Source organism: Phacochoerus africanus, chromosome 15, assembly GCF_016906955.1.
Source record: "Phacochoerus africanus isolate WHEZ1 chromosome 15, ROS_Pafr_v1, whole genome shotgun sequence".
Taxonomy (NCBI): Eukaryota; Metazoa; Chordata; class Mammalia; order Artiodactyla; family Suidae; genus Phacochoerus; species Phacochoerus africanus.
This window is the reverse complement of record NC_062558.1, coordinates 138,236,990-138,261,799: the sequence shown is the minus strand read 5'-3', so window position 1 is coordinate 138,261,799 and position 24,810 is coordinate 138,236,990. Positions and strand designations below refer to the sequence as shown.

The 24,810-nt window shown below is 47.7% G+C and overlaps 1 long non-coding RNA gene across 1 annotated transcript; it reads left to right on the top strand.

Annotated features, from left to right (window-relative positions):
* Positions 1 to 648: 648 nt before the first annotated feature.
* LOC125116126 (uncharacterized) lies at positions 649 to 3,863 on the top strand. The gene is made up of 3 exons (XR_007132253.1): positions 649 to 1,057; positions 1,359 to 2,384; positions 2,474 to 3,863. It is a non-coding gene; the product is annotated as an uncharacterized LOC125116126 (long non-coding RNA).
* Positions 3,864 to 24,810: the final 20,947 nt, after the last annotated feature.

Sequence of the window (24,810 nt, the reverse complement as noted above, 5' to 3'; positions counted from 1 at the left end):
TGCCAGGAAACTTGAGTACAGGCGCACCTCCGCATCACAGCTACTCAGGTGTCTGGACGCGGGTGTGAATTAGAAACATCGTCGGCCCGCACTTGGCGGGTGGAGGTTTCAGGGAGCAAAGGGGGCTGGTGGTGAGGAAGAGAGAGTGCAAGAACGGCGCAGGGGCCTCCTGGACAGCGCGGGGCACCAGAGCCAGGCCCTTGGGATAGAACGCGATGGAAGATAGCATGAGAAAAAGAATGTCGCTATAGGTACGGCCGGGCCACTCTGCTGTACAGCGGCACAACATGGTAAATCAATCCTACTTTAATAAAAACAAAAGTGAAAAAAAAAAGAGCAGATGAGAGCAGCACTTTACCTGAGGCATTTGTTATTTGTTTTTGAGGAAAGGACCTGGGGAGAAGGGGTTAAAAAGGAAACCGGTTCCTTAAGCAGCCACCTTCTCCTCTTGCTCCTCTTCCTGGGGAAGTAGCCAAGATATATTTAGAAGGGGTCTGAAGTTTCTGGGTAAAGCTTAGGATTCTAGGACAAATCAAGAGCTTTTTTTGCATTGCATTTTTTTTTTCCTGGCACATGGCTTTTGACAGTTACCCCCCCCCCCCGCCCGGGGGCCCTCAAGGACTCTGGGTTCCAAGAGTCTGTGGAATAGTCTCCCGTAGTCTTTGAAATGGGGAAGGCCAGGACAAGATGTCGCCTTTCAAGGTGTAAAGGATCCATACACATGGAGCCTGTGTCTGCTGTTCCCGGGGTGGCTCGCGACAAGCCCGTTGCCGGCTGATAAACTTCACTCATGGCACCGCGACGGGTGGGGCGCGAAAGCGCAGCCAAGGTAGGCAGGCTGCGGAGGCCTCGATCAAAGTCAACAGCAAAAGAAAGATCTGAAAAGAATGACATTCCAGTCCTCATTTCCTTCCCTTTCAGGCTTTGTGGCATCTTTGAAGAAACAAAAGCTTTACAGAGAAAAGGCTGGTTTGGCAGGGAGGCTGGCTTTTCCCTTCAGCATGCTTTGCTGTGTTCCTGGCGCTTTTCTCTTTTTAAGCAAATAAAGCACTTAAAGGTACGGAGCCTTCATCTCGACTTTTCTTTCCCCTCTCTTTGCTTCTCTCCTCCAACTCCTGGATAGTTCTGCGGAGGGGAGGGGGGCCGTTGCAAATGCAACGTGCTGGCTTGGGGCTTTGTCAGCCCCCTCCCCCCTCCCCCTCCCTCCCTCTCCCTGATGTAATGTCTCTGAGTTTGTCTGGCTCCAGCTGTCCTCCTCTGGAAGCAGAAAGGAAGCAAGGGGGGGTGGCACTGGGGGCCGGCTTCGGTGGGGAAGATGATCTGGACATTATTCATAAGGACACATTTCTTTCCAGCAGCTCTGTAGGATCCACGAGAGTGCAAAACTTCGACTGTTTCCTTAGCTCAGAGGATCAAATTTAGTTTTCTCCTGGCTGGTCTTTATGGTGAGACGGTGGAAATCCGCAGCAGACCCAGCCAACTGGGCAGAAAGTTTGGGATATGCTGAAACGCTGCAGCCTTGTCAGGGGCCCGCCCCCGCTAATTTGCGGATTTACTGAACTCGACCCAAATGAATTTCCATGGAAACAACATGTAGGAAGAAGTCTTTCAATACTTCTATTACGTTAAATGCCAGACCTTTATTTTCCATCTTGTTCCGGGTTTGAACACGGAGTATTCTAATCCTATTGCAACATTTTGTGTTCAGGCTGTGTAGGACGTCCAGATTGCTGAACCTCAGAAGAATTGAAGGGTTAGTTCACAAACGAATAAAAAGCCAGCGGCATTTATCCAAAGTTTGTTTAACTCGCCTAACCTCATGGGCCTGTAAAAATTCAACCGAAAATCATTGAGAAGGGGTTCTCCCATGAGATCCCTTGGCACTTTCTGCCTCTGCATGGATCAGAAATACCACGAGAGTAACTTTTTTTTTTTTTTGCTTGCAACATTTCAACACTCGTAGCTCCATTCGCAGATGGAGAAGAGCAGAGGGAAAGAAGGAATGGGAGAAGCACACGATTGAACTTTTCTTAACCTAGACGTGACCGCAGCTTTTACATGAGATTTCAAGCCAGAACCTCCCTGATGGAGGCCAACAGCCTCCGCCTAGAAAATCTCCCGGCCTGGGCGTCTCCTCCACTGAGGTTCTGGTAGACGACGGAAGGTCACTGCACATCAAGGACATCTGACAACGGAACCCAGGCTCTGGCCTCCGTGGCCATTAGTCTGCCTCCCAGGGTGTATTGGAAACGGGAATTGCATCAATTATCGAATTCGACTGCTGCTCATGAAAGAGCGCCTTTTATGTCCTCCCTTAGCAGAGGGTGGTGTGTGTAGACGGCTTACAAAAATAGCCACAATCCTCATTCCTACAGAGACCGAAGGTAGATGTGTGTTGCCTGGGGTAGGGGGGGAGGTGGGAGCTGGAGGGAAACAGGGAGGGATTTTGACTGAGTAAGAGATTTCTTTTTAGGGTGAAGAAAAGATTCTAAATCCCATGGTGGTGAGGATTGCCCGACTCTGGAAATACACCAAAACCCATTGGGTTGTACCCTTGAAAATGGGTGGATGGTATGGTACGTGAATTATACGGCAATGAAGCTGCTCTGTCGAAAGAAATAAGCAGGCTCTCTCCTCCTCTCCGGCTCCGCGCCGTGTGCAGTGTGACTGAACAGCTCTTCCCATCGAGGAGGAGCTTTTGCCCACCTCTTCGTGGGCTACCTTGGAACCCTCGGTCCTCTGAAGACGGCAGCCGAGGTCGCGCCTGGAGGCCTCTCTCGCCTCTGCTCCTTCTCTTGTCTCTCATCTCGCTCTGCAAACACACCCCGGCAGGTGAGAGGCCTGTGCGGCCGAGCTGCTCATCCCAGCCAAGGCCGTCTGAGCCGCCTGCCGGCTGCCTGCTGATATCTAGGTGAGCCCAGTCCACCCAGACCAGCCGAGTCCCTCCTTGAACCGCAGGCTCCCGAGGCATAAAAATCACTGTTTGATGAAGAGCACTGGGGTGATTTGTTCTGCGGCAATGCCTGCCTGAGACACATGCCATCTTGCTGAGATTCTAGAAGTACAGGAAAGGAATGCCTGCAGAGGTTACACCGGTTACCCACTGGGCTGAGAGTTACATTCTGGTTTTCAGGCTCCGACCAGGGCTTTCATTTTTCCTTCTAAATCTCCTTGGCAGAGTAATGGAACTCATCCTTGGTTAGGTCATTAGGAGTCAAATTTGGGTGGCATGAGCTTCCCTTTGGAAACTTCTGGAAAGGAAAGCACGGGCTGGTCGGAGCAGCTAGTCTTCTCTGAGAACCCGAGCGGGGCTGCCAGGCACTTTCACCACACTGTCACGCGTGACTCATGGCTACAGAATCCTGATGTCTTGATGCGTCTGCCACACTCGGGTGCTGGGAAGACATCAGCTTGAATAAGGGTCGGCGAGGGTCATGACCCTGGCACAGGAAAGGTTTAATGAACACTGCCTTCGTTAAGTGCCCTAGGGTGGCTAGGGAGGTAGAGGAAGAGCCTGGTTTCAAGCATTCGATATCGGGGCAGGAACAGGCTCAGGTGAAGGGCTACGGGCCACAGGAAAGGGAGAGACCAGAGGTTGCTTCATGGGGAAGGCACACTTGATGCAGCTGAAAGATTGTTAAGTTTTGAGGTTTTGTGGGGAGCGAAGTGCGAATGGCATCAGCCGGGATCCAGGGCAGATAAGAATGAGAGACCCACATATCTGTGTATGTGTGAGAACGCCTCATGTCAGCACTGCCCCACAGCACCTCCTGCCCTCATGGTCTGGCTCTTGCTTATTAGAAATGTGCCCAGTATGACCGTGTGATCAAATTTGAAATTTTATTTACATTGAGGGAGTTCCTGCTGTGGGTCAGTTGGGTTATGAACCTGAATGGTATCCATGAGGATGCAGGTGGGATCAATCCCTGGTTAAGGATCCGGCATTGCCTTGAGCTGTGGGGTAGGTCCCAGATACAGCTCCGACGATCTGGTGTTGCTGTGGCTGTGGCTGTGGTGTAGACCGGCAGCTACGGCTCTGATTGGACCTCTAGCCTGGGAACTTCTATATGCTGCAGGTGTGGCTCTAAAATAAATAAATACATTTTATTTACATTGAGTTAATTTATACTCAAACTTAAATAGCCACCTGGGACCAGTGGCTGGTGTCTGGGACAGCACAGCTCTATTATAGCTGCACTTTTTTTTTTCTTGCTGTAACAAAAGTTGTAGAGACATTTTTTATTTACGAGAAACGCTGGGCTGTGATTTAGTCATAACTAAATTCCATACACCCAACTGCCCAAATTTCTTCTGTCTATAAGAGATAAGCTTCCTCCTGTTCGGTGAGACCAGCACCCACACCTTCACCAAATATACGTCTTTATTGAATTCCCATTGTGGACCATGCACCCTGCTTAGCAAAACACAATTGAAATGAGAGAAAATTGTTATTCAGTTTCTCTGCCTGAGCTCAGCTGTTTAAAGCTTTTTTTTTTTTTTTTTTAAAAAGACACAAGAGTGTCTTTGATAATATTTTAGAATAAAATTATTTAAATTAGAAATTTATGAATTTACAGCCATAAGTAACTGATGCGCATTCAGAGGAAGCTCTTCTTAATTCTATAGGTTGGCAAGTTTGATTTCTATTGTCATTGAAGATGATGTAATTGTGCCTTAATAAGGAAAATTATTAAAGGGTTTATGAGCTTTCATTTGTGAAACCCAGGGAGAAAAGGTCAATAAGGATTTTCCCTCTACAAATCTCTAAAGAATTTGAATTTAAAATGAATCTCATTCTACAAGGAAAAATGTAAAACCAGAAAGACAGAAACTAACTCCCCCAAAAACAAAAAAGGAGAAAACCCCTTAATTTATGTTGACTTCATTATTCTCTAGATTAAAAGCAACTCAACATAAAATGAGGACTTTGAGTTCAAACTTTTAAGGAATTCACATAGTTGCATCAATTTTTAAAAGATTTTATAACTAATGAACTTGGATTTCTTTTGGCATGGCATAAAATCCATTTGTACAGTTTTTAATTAAGAATGCAGCCAATGCAATTAAAATCAACGGTAGGGACTTTATCTGATGTCCTATGAGAACCCCAGTCGAAAAAATTATGGTAATGCTGTGTGTCCTAAAAGCCTTCTCTGAGTGTCGCAAACACGTGGTGTGGAATTACCCCTGCTGCATAATGAGGATTTGTTTAAAGTTGATAATTAGGAACATTTAATTTTGATGTGTTAGGGTCTTGTTTACCCCTAATCTCCCTGGCATTTGCTGTGGGCTTGGGAACCAGCACAAGGATCATCTAAAATTGAGCTCAAAAAGCACAGACTGGGTCAAACTCCACAATCCATAATGCAAACACCGCCGTTTTCACATAGGCAGGGGAATTCCTAATGTGGATTTTAATATTTAAAGTTACCAGCGCCATTATTGAGAATATTAAGATGCTTTCATGTCGAACTGATTAAAATTACATTTGGAATAATGAATGGCATGTAATGTACAAATACCCACTCACTTTCACTTTTTAAAAAAAAGTATAGATAACCGTTACGGAAAGTCTTCCCCGAGTTCCTGTGGTGGCTCAGCGGAAATGAATCTGACTAGTATCCATGAGGACACAGGTTCGATCCCTGGCCTCGATCAGTGGGTTAAGGATCCGGCATTGCCATGAGCTGTGGTGTGGGTCACAGACACAGCCCGGATCTGATGTTGCTGTGGCTGTGGTGTAGGCTGGCGGCTACAGCTCTGATTCGACCCCTACCTTGGGAACCTTCATGTGGTGTGGGTGTGACCCTAAGAAGACCGAAAAAAGAAAAAAGAAAGAAAGTCTTCCACCATATTCTTGGGGGAGACTCAGATCGAGGGGCAGAAACCCAGGGCCAGCACGTCCTACAAGGTGGCCCACGGCGAGTCTTGTGACTCGTGGTTTGCCAAGGAGACTCTCAGGGAAGTCGGCGTCCTCCGGAATTCGGGACTAGTTTTCTTCCCAATCTTCGGAAGGCTGTAAGGCTCCCCATCCCTCCTTCACCTGGAAAAGGTGTTAAAGTCCATACGCCTTAGCTGAGCATGTTAAAAACCTCCCAGTTCTGCCTGATCCCTGCCTCCCTGTCTGCCTTTTACCTACCTGCCTACCTTAGACCTTAGGAATAAGGAAGGAACCCCACATCCTTATATCTCATCAAACATTATAGACGAGGGCATGGGCTTTGCCCTGCACACTCCTAGACCGGAACCCACCTCCTCCGCTCTCCAGGGGCCTGACCTTAAAACGATTAACTGTCATCGACACTCGAAAAGATCAGTCACCCACTGGGAGAAAATTTTCAACAATGCGACTGGTTTGTACCTGCTTCGTTTATTCATTTAACAAGTGTTGGCTAAGGGCCTACCCATGAGCAGGGACAGCAGCACCCAAGTTTTAAGGTGTTAATATCGTACTCTCTGCTACTTCCCATTAACACATAGAAAAAGAAGAAGTGCTACCAATTCAAATGCCTACTGAGAAAGTACTAGCATGCCATCTCACAGGTCTACTTGTCAGCCCTGATTTTCATCCTTAAAATATTCTTAAAATCGTTCTTGTTAAAATACTTCAATAAATATTTATTGTGAAAATATTTCATGTAATAATACTGTCTGTAAAGAATAGCCTTTGGGTATTCCTTACGTTTAAATCTTCTGTTTTATTCATCCTTCATGGGCTAAGGCACGGTGTTCCAGATCTGGGCCCCCTTCCCTTGTAACTGGCTAGAAAGGATGTGTTTAATGGTGAACTGCCAGGAGGATGCTTGCTCTGTGGGATGATCTCTTTCATTGGGTTAAGAAATGTTTCTTCTGTTTCTTGTTCGTTAATTTATGTTTACTCAACCTGAGCAATGGTTTTCATCAATGCTTTTCTGAATCGACTGTAAATTACAGTTTCCTGTTCATTTGGTACTATGATATAGACATGTATAGATAGAGCACCGTTTTTGAATTCCTGGAAAAAAAAAATCTAAGTTGGGTTGATGTTCAGTTGTTTTCCAGTCTTCATGGCTGCGTAAATTTGGAATTATCTATTCTTGAAGGTTAGGAAAAATTCACCTGTAAATCCAGCCATGCCTGTAAAACTATCTTAGATATAGTGTCTTTCAGGTCATTCCTCTTTTTTTAACCAACAATTCTATTCATTTAGTGATTATAGGTTTATTCCCATTTTCTGTACCTTTTATTTTAAAATAATTTTATCAATGAAAGTTGTACATTTTATCTAACTTTTCAAATTTATTGACATATTAAATTGTTCAGAATATATTTTGTCCTTAGTTAAGCCTCTTTTCCATTCAGGATATCTTCATTTTTTGTACTTTTTCTTTTTTCTCTTGTTGATTCTCATTGAGGTTTTTGTTGCTGTTGTTTGTTTTTCTTATTTAATGAGTATTTCTAAAGACATCTGTTGATCTGTATGTTTATTTTAGTTATCTTGCTCTTAATATTACTATTCCTTTCTCCTGTTTTCTTTTTATTTATTTCAATATTTCTTTCTTTTAATAAATTTGTTTAAGTCTATAAATTTTTCTCTAAGTATCACTTTAGATACATCCCATAAATGTTGTGTGCGCTAGTGTTAGAGTCCCTCATTCCAAATATTTCACAATTTTCATGACTGCATTATAATTTTCTCTTCAAACTACGGTTTGTTTAGTAAATCTTACTTTTCCAAAGGTCTTCAAATATTGTTTTGAATTCAATTGATGGAATTATCTTTTTATTATTCTTGTCATCATAACATAAGGTCTCTCTTTTTACATTTAATTTTGTTTTTGTTTTTGTTTTTTGCCTTTTATTGTTGTTGTTGTTGTTGTTGTTGTTTGTTGCTATTTCTTGGGCCGCTCCCGCGGCATATGGAGGTTCCCAGGCTAGGGGTTGAATCGGAGCTGTAGCCACCGGCCTACGCCAGAGCCACAGCAACTCGGGATCCGAGCCGCGTCTGCAACCTACACCCCAGCTCACGGCAACGCCGGATCCTTAACCCACTGAGCAAGGGCAGGGACCGAACCCGCAACCTCATGGTTCCTAGTCAGATTCGTTAACCACTGCGCCACAACGGGAACTCCTACATTTAATTTTATATTTTCTATATAAACATCAGTAAAACAATTTTCTTTGTTAGTATTTCCCTGGGGTATGTTTTTTCATCTCTATTGAAAACATTTTTTTTTTTTCTTTTTATAGCCACACCTGCAGCATTTAGAAGTTCCCAGGCTAGGGATCCAAATCAGGGCTACAGCTGAAGCCTATACAACAGCCAGGGCAACGCAGAATCCAAGCCGCATCTTCGAACTACACTGCAGCTTGTGGCAACGCCAGATCCTTAACCCACTGAGTGAGGCCAGTGATCGAACTCACCTCCTCAGGTACATTATGTTGGGTCCTTAACCTGCTGAACCACAATGGGAACTCTTGAAAACATTTTTGATTCATTTTATTTTAGTTGTATCTCTCATAAGAAACATATATATATGGTTTTAATCTGACTGATTTTCTGATTTTAATATGTAAAGTTGATCTATTGTAGTCTTTGCAATAATAGACCCATTTGAAATTATGACTACCTTACTTGTTGGGTCGTCTTTATCAACATTTATCTTGGTATATTGAATCTGAGGATTTCTATTTTTCTATGTCTTCTGCATGTTTTCTGCTGGTTTGAAAGACATGGATGTATCCCTGTTTAAATTTTGTTTCAGATTACATAGGCGTATAGGTTAGAGTGATTTCGTGTCTCCATCTAACTCCTGAACAAGACTAGGTCTTTTGCACACTGGGACCCAATGACTAACTTCCCGCCCCTCCCCATCTTCCTCAGTAAGGTTGTCTAAGGTTGAGTTCACTACGCAAAACACACACAATCATTCTTTCTCATTGTCAATAATTAATTACATTTACTGGTGTATTTTATCAATATTTTTTACACCTGCCTCCTCCCTCTAGGCCTGCTTGTATTCTTGCTGAAGTAAGATTTCTAGTAGCTCTTTCACTGAGGGCCTTTGATGGCAAATTTTTAGCCTTTGTTTATCTAAAAATATATATATTTCTACTCTTAAAAAAGACGTAGCTGGGCGCAGAATTTGGGGTTGACCGATGTTCCTTCTCAGAGCTTTGAAGATCCTCCTCTGTCTCATTCAGGCTTCTTTTGTTGCTGCTGAAAAAGTCTTTCTTCTGTTCATGACATTTTCAAGATTTCCACCTGATTCCCTTCTTCATAGCTGCTTAGTCTCATTTGAAGTTTTCCTTTTGGTTTCATAATTTCTCGTCTTCTAAAAATGGGTTTTATGTTTTTCTTTACATATTGGGATGCTAAACATACTGGTTTAAGGTCTTTTTCCTGCAATTCTGTTGTTCTAATTTCATCTGGAGCAAATGCATCTTCACATTAATAACCATGTTGCCTGCTTTCCTTGGCACAAGTTTTCTGCAAATGTTTCTTGGAATTTTGTGTTCATGGGTCTTGAGAGAGAAAGGAGCTCTTTGACGCCCTCCCCAACCCGCTGCCTTCTGCCCAGCTCAGGAGCTTGTTGGTTGTCCCCACTGGACCCCTTGAGCCCTGGCATTGTACAAGGCCACCCCGGGTCACTGTGCCCACCAGGGCCTGGCTCAGTTCTGGGCACAAGCCTGCATCTGATGGTCCTTCCTTTCTCAAGCCCCCTCTAGCTGTATGGGGGTACAGCCACGATGTCAATGCCAGCAGCTGCCTTGCCTGCCTCCGCTGGTGGGTAAATGGGGAACCCTCCTTGCCTCGGTTTCCAGGGGTGTCCTCTGTGGCACGTGGCTAGCAGGGGACTTCCAGCAGCCCCGTCCTGCCCATGCAGGTGTCTGCAGCGTGAACACTTTTCACCACCTGCTCTGCCTGTCCCCTTGGGTGCCAGTAGGTATGGCCTGGATTTTCGTGTGCCTGTGTCTTTTTACATTTTTTTTTCCCCTTGTACTTTGCCTGCCGTTATTATGTCTTTGGAACTGAATGATAAAACATAAATACATGAACACAGAAATACATAAACCATAGATATATGCAGTATACACACAGTCAGGAACAGGCTGAAAATGCGTGCATGCACTTGGGGACCCAGACATTATCAGGGACTTTAGCAAAAACTTTGAAGGGGCAGAAACCAGGTCAGTCAGTTGGAAGAGAGGACGATGAAACGGCGGAGAAAGGGGATAAAGAAAGAACTCCGTAATCTGGGCTGCAGAAGGCAGAACAGGGGCTCAGACAGAGCCAGGCCCCCACCCCACCCCATCCCTGGGTCCACCCCCATGGGCACTCCCCAGGCCCTGAGGCATAGCAGTATTGACCCACCTGGAGGAGGGAAGCCTGGGTGCTGGGGCCACGGGGGCCTCCAGGGGTGGTGGAAACGGAAGTCGGTCCAGTGGATTCTCTTACAAGTGCTAAGGTGTCATGCTCACCTCCGCAGATGGCAAGCACAGTGACACCATTTCGTTTGCTCCTGTTAGTCAGACGAGAGAAAGGACCCCCTTGTCCCTGCTCTCATCCTTGGAGAGCCTGGCAGGCCTCTTGGAGGTAAATCATGGCCCCGTGAGAAGGAACATGTGTGATGCGTCAGGGCCACCTGGCACATGGCAGCCTGTGCCCCCCGGGCTGGGCGACAGCTGGAGGGCACGGCCAAGCCCCCCCCTTTGAGCCCTTGTGATGGAGGCTCTGGACGTGGCTACAAAGGAGTGCACATCAGTGGCAGAGGAGAAATGACTCTGGTGTTCTCAGCGTCGGGAGCAGGACGAGGTCTCATCCCGTGGAGGCGCCCTACTCTGGGCCGTGCATTCCACCTCCCCCCGCCCCCGCCACCGCCCCTGCCCCGAGCTCCTCCAGCCCAGGGAACAGTCGGCCAAGAAATCTATGTAAGCTGTAAATGAAAAGCATAAAATATATGAGTGAAGAGAATGCACTTTGGCTGGAAGAAGAGACATCTGTTGGGCTGCATGTAATGGAGTTAACAACTGGAACCAAGCTGGGGCGGAGGGTGGTTGGTGCCCCTGGGAAAATGCCCCCTGTTTGTCGGGCTGCCCTCACAAAGCCTCGCAAGAAATTCACAGGATCACCTGAGGCCGGCGGGAGGGAAAACCATCTCGCCCGAGGGAGGTGATACTCAGCGTTCACGAAGGTTCCCTTTGTGGCAGAGGACTGAGAAAGGGACCGGTTTACTTTCTTTTCCTTGACTGGGTTTTTCACGGGCCCCTTGTGCCTTGGGGACGGATACACCTTAGGTTTGCGGAGACCGTGCCCTGGGCCCCACGTCCTCTGATCGGATGGATTCAGAACCCCGTGGGACACCTGGGGGCGGGCAGGACCCCTAGCCACATCACTATTGCCATTTTTTAGCTGAAGACACTTCTGGAAGACTAGGAGGATGATTTGCGAGGAGCCCCCACTGCGTCTGTGCAGGCGCCTCAGCCCTCACTCAGGCCCCCAACCCAGAACCCACCACCTCCAAGAGCAGCCCCCTCGAGAAAAGCACCTCAGCCCATGTGGGCCTTTCTCCTGGCACCAGAGAGGTGCCCTGCCCGCCGAAGGAAGCATGCTGTTTGCACGTTTACGGCCGCTTTTGAGTCCAAAGCCGCGACTTTGCACTTACTGTTCTAGGCTTCGTCCGGGTTCCGAGCACTCGCCCGGTGGAAGTGAGGGGTGTTCTCCTGAAAATAAACACGAGCACGCAGGTAGATTTCATCTTCTACTCTTGTCTGGGAGTTTGGGGGAAAATATCTCTTGGGGGGGTGACGTTTTATGAGGATGGCCTCTCTCTCTGTTCCTTCTCTTCCATCAGACACCCTCGCCCGGGGAGTCAGGATGCATTTCTGATTTTTCATTCTTTTGTATCGGGGTGGCCCCGATGGTAAAGCATAAATACATGAACACAGAAATATATAAACCATAGATCTATGCAATATATACACATATATATTTCACATCTGAAATTCATGTTGTCTTTCTAATTATAACCCTTTATAGTTTTAGCTGGTGTGAAATTTTAGATAGACGTGGACTGACAATATTTGAACCAGAACGTCACTAGCTCCTGCCTGGACCACTGCCCAACCTCTGACCATTCACCCTACACCCAGCTCCTCCCCTTAAGCCCAACCGCCACACTGCTGCCGGGACCCAGCTAACAGAAAATTCTCTGAAATTTCTGAGTGACAGCTTGTCCCCTACAAGGACATGTGGGTGTCTCCTCAGCCCACTCCACCATCTCCGCACCCTTCTCTGCCTGTCTCCACATCCACCTCTCCTGTCCCATGCTGCCTTTGATGACACCAACAGCCCTAAGTGCTTTGAACAAACCATACCACGTTCTATGCAGGCTCCTAGGCTGGGTGTGTCTTTAATCCACGTCCGGCCAACTGGCTAACTCCAGACATCGCACACAGCAGCTTCAGTGCCTCCCCACTCCCTGCCCAGCCCCCTCTGTGATCTCTCAGTTCCTGGGCACACCTCAGTCATTTCACCTGCTGCCTCAATGTATAAATCCATTTTGCCTCATACCTGTCTCCCCAGGCGGGCAGTGAGCCCTGGGGCAGTGTCTTCATCCCTTTCCTTATCTCATGGCCCCGATCGGTGCTTGGTGTGCAGTGAGCATCAGTGAAGCCCTGCTGAATGAATGAATAAACACACCCAGGGTGTCTTCCAGGCACGGCTCAGTCCAAATGCCTCACCATGGGGAACTCACCACACTGAGCTGGGACCTGCTGGCATGGGCAGCGCATCTCTCGTGACTGCCCCCCACCATCCTACGGCGCCAGCAGCTGAATGGTCCTCCCTCCTCTATTTTCTCCCTCAGTAACCTCAGCCACGGCCTTGGCTTCGATTTCCACCTATTCTTGGATGAGTCTCAAAGGTGCCTCTCCAGCCAGGCTTCTCCTCCGAGCTCCACATCTGTTTAGCCAGCTGCCAGCCTACAGCTCACATCGGTACCTACAAGGCAATGTGCCTCACCCCTGAACTGTCCTCTTCCAGGCTCCCTTCTCAGTAATGGTACTGCCATCTGTTCCTGGGAATGAGTGGAAACTGGGCTCACTCTGAGCCCTGCTCACCCACCTCCAATCCGTCACCAACGCTGCAAGCAAGTGGCTCTCATTTATTCCTAGCGGATACCTATTAGCCACACGTTATGTGCTGGGCTCTCCTTGGGCCTTAGGAATTTGTTGGTGAATAAGACCAGTAAAGCTGAGAGCTCCTTGCATTTACATGAAGGAGAAAAGCATCTGCAGATGTGCACACAGCTAGGTGGTAACACACACTATCAATATAAACAGGAGGGGAGTTCCCTTCGTGGCTCAGCAGTTAACAAACCTAACTAGGCTCCATGAGGTTGTGGGTTCGATCCCTGACCCCACTCAGTGGGTTAAGGATCCGGTGTTGCCATGAGCTGTGGTGTAGGTTGCAGACACGGCTCAGATGGCATTGCTGTGGCTGTGGTGTCGGCTGGCTGTTGCAGCTCCGGCTCGACCCCTAGCCTGGGAACCTCCATATGCCATGGGTGCTGCCCTAAAAAAGCAGAAAAACAAAAACAAAAACAGAACAAAACAAACAAGCAAAAAACCCAGGAGAGCAATGGTAGGAGAGGGCAGTGAGGGAGAAGCTGCTGTTGCCCACCCACGATCCACCTCCCTTCTCCTCCTCACTAATAGGAAACCTGACTTTATTGGAGGCATCATTGTGTCTAGCCAAAAAGAAAAAAAAAAAACAGCAACAAATTTAAAAATAAACTTGATTATGAGAGTTTTCCTTGTGGCTCAGTGGGTTACCAAACCAACTGGTATCCACGAGGATAAGGGTTTGATCCTTGGCCTCGATCAGTGGGTTAAGGATCCCGCCTTGCTGTGGCTGTGGTGTAGGCTGGCAGCTGCAGCTGCGGTTCGACCTCTGGCCTGGGAATGTCCCTATGCTGCAGATGTGGCCATAAAACGCCAAAAAAAAAAAGGAAGCAAGCAAGAAAGGAAGGAAGGAAGAAAAGAAAAGAAAGAGGGAGAGAGGGAGGGAGAGAAGGAGGGAGAAAGAAAGAAAAGGAAAAAAACAGAACAGGAAAAAAAGCAAAAGAAACAATAAGCTTGATTTCCAGCCTCCTCTGCAGGAAGGCCGTCCTGTGACACTGTCTGGTCAAAGAGACCCAGGAGTCGCTGGGTTTGGGGGTCTGAGAAATGTCTGTGTCCAAGTAGGTAGTTTCCTCTCCCTTCTGTGGCTTCCCTCTTCTTCCCCATCATGCGAAAAGAGGCTGCAGCTGGGGCAGCCTCAGGTCGCCAGGAGTGGCAGAGAGGATGGAAGTCCTTGCCAAGGGCTGCAGAGTGGGAGGGAGACGCGGCCCAGACACACGGGTGGTGAGAGTCCGGAGCCCCCACACCAGCTCTGGGATGGGGGCCTCCAACCCTCGCACTTTGTGAGACACACACAGCCCAGCTCCACGTGGATGAGCCTCTCTAAAGGGAGGTGTTACCTGCTGTCCAGGTGGACAGGAAGAGTGCCTCCCAGGAACCATGTGACCCATCCAGCTGTCCCCCTGTCCACACCATGATGGACCACAGACAACTTCCTGCCCGATGGACCCGCATCCATCCTGGCCTCAAGCACCCCTCCACAGTCTGGAAGGATGGCTCCCCAGGCAAATCTGACTGATCCCGTGTTCTCTGCAGCCGTCAGCACACAGACAGCACTTCCTCCCGTGGCCTCACCTTGCCCCACATGGGCCTCCCGGCCCCCGGCCTCTTCCTCACCCTCATACTTGCCTCATTCCTTAACCTGGATTCTTCTTCCTTCTCAACTAAGTCTAGCTTATTTCAGAAACAGTAGAGACTGTGCTTTTCCCCTAAAATAATCCCGGAACCTAGCCCGGGCCGGCACCTGGGTCATTTGTGATGCAAATAGAAGGATGCAGTGAAAACCCGCCGGCAGGGTAGCCCCTGTCTCTCCTTTGAGTCGGTCTTTTCTGGACGGAATTAGCTCTCTCAGCTTTTGTGTTTCTACGCTTCCTGGTCTCTGCATAGATTTGAAGAGGCATCCAGAAGCATTTACAGAAACTCACCATCCCTCCCTCCACCGGCCTACCCGTCCCTCTCGGGGGCGAAATCATATTTCGTTGGCCTGGTCTCACATCAGCATTTCCAGCACATCATGCGTATTTTAGAGTCATTGGAGTCATTCAATTTTACCAACAAGAAGATCGTAGGTTGGAAATGCCGTGTCCTCCCTCAGCTGGGGGAGCGGGGAGCCCGGATCAAGGGCAGTCCTTTCCCCAGAGCTTGATGCCCCAATATTCCACTTTCCACAACTGATGTGTTCTTAAGAAATTTAAGACTAGCATATGGCAATACTAGGTCTACACACAAAGATTGCTATCTCCACAATCCTTTCTGGAAGGAAATGTTTTCATCTCTCAACGAGCTCGAGCCTTTGTACTCATACAAGGAATTCAGTTCCCGATTTATCTGAAAATGTACATTTTCCCAATGGTATCAATCCTCCAATTAGTCACAATCCTTTCAAAATAATCGCGGGGGTGTAGGACAGAAGTAGTTGTGAAATCCGAATGTGCCATGGTTTCTCCAATTCCTGTCTACTTGCAATGAGTACCTTTCATGCAACAGAAATCCCTTTAGCAGCCTGCAGAGCGGGGGGGGGGGGGGGGGGAGTGGAGGAGGCCGGCCACCTGGTGGAACAGCCTCCCTTGGCCTCTGGGCACCGTGGAGACGCGTGCGCCATCTTGAGCCCACCTCCCTGCCCTGCTGCCGGTGCCAGTTTCAACAGCTCACTCCCGTTTCCCAATGAGTTCTGACTAAACGCCATCAACCATATGACAGGGTCTAACAAATATCAGCACTCTGCCAGGTTCAATAAACACCTTTTTCAGGGTAATGGTCCTTAATGAGGACACCAGCCATCAGTTAGGTTGGGAACACACTATAATTATTACTGGGCAAAGATGTCTGGAAAGAGACCTGCCCGGATAAGGGTTGGAACAAACGTGGGGGTGGGGAGCTCATAAAAAAAAAATCGCCTTCACTCTCAACTTTGTGCTGGTGGGAGGAAAAATAAATAACTCAAGTTTTAGGGAGGCTTTCCAAAACAATGTCAACAATTTATCTAGGGATCTCGGGGTTAAATAGTCACTCATGTAATCCCTGCCAAGTTTTATGTATCTATAATTAAGTCAATGAGAGAATCGGAAACTTGCTTGATGGAGCACTTGGCTAAATTGGACCTATTATATGGAGCGAGGAACACCTTCCATCAAAATAATCCTTTAGGGTCTGCCATGGATGTCATGGACGCTTCCATCATAGCGGCTGAGACAGCCTTTGCCCCCAAGGAGCTCAATATATTATGGCTGTGTTTGTGTATAGCTCATCTCCCCAATTACAGGGCCGAAACTGTTAGACACCCCCTTAAAGGGGCAGCAAGATGGTCTGTCGGAGCTGGGAGGTGGGCAAGGTGGCTTTTGGATGGGAGGGCGGGAGCGCTTCCTGGGAGGAGGTTGCGGTTCAGATCATTTCCTCATTTAAGGCTAATTTGTTGAGGGCAGACCTGTTCCTGCCAGCCCTGGAGATTCGGAGGAGACAGAGACAGGGCCCTGCCCCGTTGACAAAGTGGACGGCGGGAGAATTCACAGACAGATCCCAAAGGACGGTGAGGATTCTGACAGGTGGCGGGGGAGGGGAAGAACATTCCATAAACTGACACAGGCTGCGTGATGCGGGCAGAACGGCATGGACGTCGGGGAGACTGCCCGTGTTGAAAAGAACATAATGCGTTGAGCGCCTACTGTGTGCCAAGCACAGCCGCAGGCTACATCTTTTACCTTGCTAATGGCTCCCAGTGACCCGCTGTGGTAGGAAATGTGTTCAGCATCATTTTTATGGAGGCCCCAATGGAACTTAACTCATTCACACGCACTCAGCTGGGGAGGGACCTGGGGCAGATCCGTGCTCCCCCCCCCCCGCCCCCCGCCGTCTTCCTTCTGTAGGTCACCTAGGAAGTAGAGTACATGTAGGGAGAAGAAGAATAGGAGGCTGCAGGGGGCTTTGAGCGCCAGCTGAAGGAACCATTCTCTGTAAATCTGACTGTAAGTCCAATCAGATGAGCGACGTGTTGGTGGAAAGATTAACTCAGCAGAAAAAGCAATGGTGATAAACTGGAGAAGGGCCTTGGGGATAAAACTGGGGATGAGAGGCAGAGACAGCAGAGGGGTGAGCGAAGGATGTGTCCCCTGGTCCCAGACCAGGGGCTGCAGGCCCCTGGGAGGTGGGAAGGGGGTGTGGAGGTGGGCATGGGAGGGCCCTGCAGGGCACGTTATGTCCAGGATCCCGTTCTAATTCGCAGTGGAATCCAGACAGCCTCTCGGGGCAGGGCAGTGACATGGTCCCAGGAGAGGGGTGCCTCCTCCCCACTTGCCTGCAAAGAGGTTGTGACTTTCAAGCTTCAGCTGGAACATACAGGCAACTGTAAAAGAGAATTAGGAAATAAGATCTGTATGTGCCCTTCACCACGGAGGAGAGCGCTCCCTCTCCGGGGCAGTTAGAAGCTCAGGCCGTTGTTGAGGCCCCTCCAAATTACAAAGGTAGCACTGCCAGGGGAGCCCCCAGGGCTGCAGAAGCTTCCCACACAAGGCAGTCCCCCGACTGTAATGCTCGGCTAGACGGCGACTGTCCTGCTGACTACGGGCTCGGGCCTGTGGACCCTCCGGAGGCCGGCACTCCCTGGTAGAGGGGCTGGACCAGGGTTCCTCTGGAACCTCTTTCTAGAACTAGGATTCTCGAGCAGAATCCCACATAGCCTGCTCCTGCTCCTACACGGAAATTGCCTCAGTGAACCATCGGCTGGCTTCCCCTGTACACCTAGCGTACACCTGCCTCCTTCCGACACGGTGTCCATTCATGGAGGCAACGGACGTTCACATTAATCCAAGCCCAGATTAACCAGGGAAATAAATCTGCTAGAAAAAATGTCATGCAATATGTTATATATTATACATATCATATATGTCATGGATGTATACACATTCCAACCACGGACGAGTCCTTCTTTGGAAGTCACGTGAAAGGAAAAAATTGTCCAACGTGGAACTTGCCTGGTTGAGGCTGCGCAGCCTTGGCCTGAAGAACTACCTTCTTTGGGACACAGCATATCACACAATTCTTAGTGAAGACAGGAATGCCCTAGTTTAATCTGCATTTCTTAAACACAGACTGGGTATCAGAGTGAAGGTTAGTGACAGAATTTTGCAGAAGAAAAGAAGACTCTTGGTTGTCAACTACCATGGCCTTTACAATTCGGGTGACCACGTAGCACAGAAAAGAGTGGGTCCACCGTGGCAACTCTCTGTGCCACATCGGCAATGGCCGTTTCTAGTTAAAGGTAATGAAAGAAGACTCCCCTTTCCAACCGCCTGCTAATTTGATGTTGAAATCAGCATATTTCCTGGGAATGTGTGTCAATATGCCTGAAAACAGAGAGTGTCACCTTTTAAGAGCATCTTAGTGTGGTGTGCCCAAGAAATCACTTCTTGACAGGACGTTCCCATGGATCTTCCCTCAGTGATGCTAGGAAATCTTTAGCATAACAGATTTTTAATGAGCTGTTTCTTATGGAAGCCATATCAGTTGTTAACTTTTTCTTTTACTAGGGGATTCTGAAAAAAGATTTTAATTACACTGACACGCAGAAATTAATTTTCTTTCATTCTTTGACAGGAAGAATTCTCCTATTGGGCAAACCTTCCTATTTCTCTTAATTACTTTTGACGTCACACTGATGATCATTATTTTTCACTACATTAAAGAGAGAAATAAGTTTCTGCAAAAAAAAAAAATGAAGTAATGTCAACAGAACTAATAATGATTTTGGTGCTCCTAACTGCTAGAGAAATCAGACCAGGAAGAAAACGCTTAAGTAATTTAAGGGCAAAAAAGGCTTCATTATCCAGATTTCTGAAAAAGATGATGATGTGCTCAGTATGGCACCGAAAAGACGGAGATGGATTTCTTTCCGAAGCAGATATCCAGAACTAAACATCAGGAGCAATTAAAAAATGGTGGTCTTTTGTAAATTACTCCCAGAAGAAATCTTGGAAATCTTTCATTTTAGTCATTTCGGTCCAGTGAACCATAAAGCCATTAGGAAGGAACAAAAATACTGGGAGAAAATTGAAATACAACAGTAATTAACAATATGAATATATCAAAATAAAAATGAATCGGAAAGACAGTGGTCATCACATAGGCAACATACAACGAAAACATTCGCATCTCACCAAAATCAAGTCTGAAATGTAAAAGACGCTCAGGTCCAACACGGATCCCGCCGGGCACTGCTCTCCCAGACTGGAACCGAAAGATGCTTTGTGCGTCTCAGGAAATACACAATCCTATCTGCAAAGGTTCACTTCTCTCATTTGTTTTTGAAATTATTCCTAGTTTTTCTAAAGTATCTGAACGACCATGAGGTACATTTTCTGTTTCCCTTAGAATCATAGGAACTCCCCTCTCCGCTTTTTTTCTTTTCCCCCACTTTTTACTTCCACATGCTGAATGCCGACGAAGAATAAATAGAGGAAAACCATGGGAACTATGCTGCTATGACAAACACAGATTTCCCTGTGGGTTCTCTAATACTTTACAGACAAATGTTAAAGATTTATTGCACGAGAACATCAAACATGGTTTTACTACAGTTCTCATTTGGATCAAATTGACACATTTTACATTCATTTGAGCCCTAACGAGATTCTTTCGCTACACATTATATTCTGAGTGACCTCGTACGTTAAATTTGTGGCATGGAACAAACCCATTGATATAACAAAGCCCTATTCTTACTGGTTTCTTAATTTGCAAAAGAGAGAAAACAGTTGAGCAAAATCATAAATCTTGAACAAATGAGTGTATTCATCGGTACTCAACAAAGACTACAAATACGGTATAGACGGGGTGTGCTACGAATGAGGTTCACTCCCAGCACTGATACCTCCTGTCTGCTGGACTCAGATTAGAATCTGCATATTCGACAGTTCAGGCATATTTCATGATTTCAGTCAAGAGACTTGGTCAAGACAAGTTACCGCCGTAACCAGGATGGAGAATTCCGTGCGCAGTTCATGTTTGAATCGTGGCTAATGGGCTACACAGTGACTTCTTTTTAAAAGTCCGTCCTATACAATATTCGTGGGGCTTGATCCTCGATCAGGAATGCGGTGGAAGTTGGTATCACAGCAGCTGTACTGCTGCTCCTCCAAGAGGGAGGAGGTGACCTTGAGAGGAGGGGGAAGGAAACTGGAAAATGTTAATTAAAATTATTAGTGCTGTTTGAGGTGCTTATCTTGTTTACTGCGAAGGTGTTACTCCCTTCTGCGTAATTAGGGGTAATTTTACTTACTTTCAAGTCTGTAATTTTAAATATCACAAAGTTTTATCTTCCAGCATGAAGTAATTCATTACTGGCTGGTATGTAACTGCTTGATGTTTTAATCAATATATGCAACTTCCACGAGTGCCTTATAATTTATCTAGAGGTCTTACACATCTTTTAGAGTGGCAGATTGTGCCCGGTACATGAATTGGATTTTTTTTTTTCTTGCTGGAATTTCAGCATCATTCTAGGTTTTTGATGTGGGGAGAGATTTTTCACTTCATCCGTCCTTTTATATTTCTTTATGTTCAAGGTTTTACAGGCAAGCAACATTGGCAAAATAAACTTCTCTGGAACTCTCTGTATTTGGAAACAAAGAACTCCTATCCCTTACCCCAAAAAAAGCCAAAAAAAAAAAATTACATCCTCTAAGAAATAAATGTCTTATAAGTCTGCGATGTATTTTTAATCACGTCGTCTATGCTTTTTAGCTGTTGCTAAAGATTTAACCTATGTAGCTGAAATTCATATTAAAATGCATTATTGACAATGTTAGGAGTTATTGTTCAAGAAGTGCCCAGATAATGTAATCCAGTATCGGGATTACGATACTTTAGAATAAATCCTTCTAAATTTTCCTGTAAAATCTTCTATTTTTGAAAAGTCTTTCTCAGGGGAAAGCAGAGAAATGTCTAGTACATTTTGATTTTTTTTTTTTTCTGTTGGGTAAACTGGGAAAACTGAGAAGCAAAAAAATGAAAGTCTGTGAAGGTTAATTTTCCCATGTAAATCTGTAAAATGGTGATTAGGTTAAGACAAAGGACTGGTACACAGTTTTAATTAAGTTGCAACAGGAAACGGTGGAGTCCCAAATATCAAAGGGCATCTTCAGTGGACTCTTACTTCCAGCTCAGCGATTTGCTTGAAGACGTGGCTGGAAACCACCCTTAGAAACAGCAGGTGTGCGACGCGCTTTCCTCAGCATATCATCCCATCCCACCTCTGCCTAGAGCAGCATGGTAGGGAGATTTGAACCCGAACATTCTAGAGCAGGCTGGAGTTCAACACTCACGGATTCTCCAGGGAATCAGGCTCTTAGCTGCAAGGAGAAATAAGCAGCGCGGTGAGCTCACGCCCTCAGCAGAGCCTGGTTTTGTGGCTTATTCCCCAAGGATGTGGAATTCCCCCTTGTGTCCCAAGAGCATGAAGGACCCCCCCCCCCCACCCCAGTCAGCTTCCTGAACCTGGGAAAACGCTGCCAGATTAAGAGCTCCCATGCGGCTGTCCCATTGCACTCGTCCAGTAATTAGACAGCCCGCCCCAGAGGGGACGTCCTTACAAAGTGACTTCGGAGAGACTTCCTGAGCATCTCAAGGGGGGGGCCTTGGTTCTCCTGGCCCTCCTGCCTCTGGCTTTCTCTCCTTGTAGCTGCCAGTCCCCCGCCTCTTTCGGGATCAAGCACCATGGCCTCCTACTGGACCCCCACTACCACGGGGCCGACGCCCCCACACGGTCCTGGCCCCCACGGGGCCCTGCGTTCTTCCTGCTCCTCAGACACGTCGGGCTGGTCCCTGGCCTCCCTGCCGCAGTCCCACAGAACTCTCAGTGGTCCCCTGGACAGGGCATCCCCAGAGGCTCCCCTGACGCCCTGAGCAGCCCCTCGGTGATGGACGTGCCACTCATTCCTTTGCCTGGATATCCATCTCAACACGCAGTCTAACGGACACTTGGCTAGTCTGTCTCTTCAGTTGGTGTTTGTCTCTGGGCCCTTCCCCCAACCCCATTCTTCCAGGGAGGTGTCAGTCATCCCGAGCCCCTCTCCACCCCCAACCCCTGGAAGAGATCCCTGCCAGCTTGAGGACCCAGTACCTGGACCGAGGAGTGGGGTCCTGGCCAGCGTGCCCTGCTCCTTCTCCAGGAGAGCCCCCTCCTCCCTCTCTGGGGTCCTGTGCCATAGCTGCTGGTGGGCTCCCACAAGGCCAATGCCATTCTCCCCTCTTGTAAGAAGCATCCCTGGCCTTCCTCCAGCAACCCATGCTGAAGACCTCCGAGGCACTTTTTCTCAGCCACTGCGTCACGATTCTTACATCAGCACTGGTGGCGGGAGCTGGGTCTGCACTCGCTGGGCACCTGCACTTGGCATGTTGGTGGGTGAGCTCCCACAGGTACTTCACCCCCAGTGGGAATCGGGGTGCACTGCATTGCCCTGAACCCCGGGCCCCATGGAGCACAGGGGAGAATGATCTGCCCAGCAGTGGGGAGAGGCCCATGACTCAGCAGGCTTGCTTGCCTCCATCAACCCCATGGTTTTTTAAGCTCCAAGGGCTGCTGGCTGCCAGGGCTGGAGGCTTAGGCCCAGCCAGGCTCAGCTTCTGCTCTACCCCCCATGAGGTTGTGCCAACAAGTGCATCTTCCCCCAGTCCTGTCTGGCCCGTTTCCTCCACGCCCATTAAGGTCCTGCTCCCTCTGTAGGGAAAGTCATATCTCCCACCTCAAGCTTGGTGGGATCTCACAACGTAAGAAGCCGTGGGACAAATGGGGTGTCCTGACATCACGTGGTGTCAGGCTTGAACATGTGCTACTTTTTCCTGCTGTTATCAATCCATCCCCATTACCAAACATTGTTCAGTATAGAAATGTCTACAAAACCAATGACTGCACACGGGGCGTAATTGATTACTTTGGGGGACTAGGGGATTCTGAGGAAATCAGCTTCTAGTAGTAACAATAATAACGTTAACAACAGTCCTGAGACAGATGGGAGTCGTCAGAGTCGCAGGAACACTGAGATACTGTCCCCTGTGTATACGTGAGCCATCAGGCTTCCAGAGCTCAAGGGAACTGCTCCAGGCCACCCGCCCCGAGGGTCCAAGCTGGGATCCGAAGCCAGTTCTCTGTGACATCAAATCACTACCACCATGCCAATTCAAGAGCCATCAGGAATTACCAAAGGCAAGGTTCTTTTTAAAAAAACACTAAGTGTTTTTTGTTGTTGTTGTTGTTTGGTTGGTTGGTTGTTTTAGGGCTACACCTGCAGCACAGGGAGGTTCCCAGGCTAGGGGGTCGAATTGGAACCGCCACTGCCACCCTACCCCACAATCCCAGCAACGCGTGATCCGAGCCACATCTATGACCTAAGCTGCAGCTTGAGGTAAAGCTGGATCCTTAACCCACTGAGCAAGACTAGGGATCGAACCCACATCCTTGCAGAGACAACGTGGGCTCCTTAACCCACTGGGCCATGATGGGAACTTAGGTTTTGAGGGCAGTTTTATCTTTTCGCTTTTCTAAGCTGGAGACCCAGCACTTATCAATGTGATGGCTGAGGATTGGACAAAAGAAAGTCTGGCTAGCTTAAAACCAAGTTCGTTTTTGAAGCCCTGGTATGTTTGCCCAGAGCCAAAGACCAAGGGGATTTATATGGTTGTTGGAAGTATTTTCCCTGAGGATTTAACAAATATTCTGCATTAGCTGGTTTTTTTTTTCTTTTTCTTTTTCTTTTTTTTTAAATAAACTCTCCAATTGATTTGCTTCCAACGTACTTCCTGCTTATCTTGCTGGTTCACTATCAACAGTCTCCCGGGAGCCCAGAGAGATTGGAGAAGAGAGACGGGTGCAGGAGGCAGCGGGAGGTTCCAGAGGTTGACAGTGATGACCCAGGCCTTAAGTCACTAAGAACACTGGGAGCAGGAACACTCTGTGACCCAGCCTTGTGCAACTTCCCTTTTTCCTCCACCATCAATCCTCACTGCCACTGTCAACCGGAGCCATGAAGTCCTTCAAGAAAAAGACAGGAACCCCGTTTTCCTACAAGAAAGCCAGCTCTCTCCTCTTATGGGGGTAAACTCTGTCAGTGGAAAATTTCAAGTACGATGGTGGCTTTCTAGATGACCTCCCTCCAGCCAGGGGCCATCGCTCGCTCGGTGGACGGCTCCAGGCATCTCCGGGTGAAGGACGAAGCCCCTTGGAAGAAGATTAAAAAAGAAACTTTGAACATCATAGCTGGAGAGGAGACTTGGCGTCATCCACAGACAACCTCCTTGAACCTCCAATGGAAACCAGAGTAGGGACTTATCCAGGGTCACAGGCCAAGCAAGACAAGCTGATCCTGTGCCCGTGAAAAATAGATGCTGATTCTTTTCCTAGGAAGTCTCATCTGCCCCGTGGTTTTCAACACTCTGCCTTCCCGTGACTCCAGGCATGTCAGCCACGGCCTCCAATGATGGCCATGATATGCCTCCTGCCCAACCTTCCAACTTCCTCTGCCGTGTGTGCCCTTCCCACACACCCAGTATCTTCTCCTCAACTAGATACATTCAGCTGGTATGTGTTGTGCGCACAGACCTCTCTAGCCCATGTGAGGGCTGGCCTGCCTCATTCACATCTTAAACCTGGGGATCCTTCTC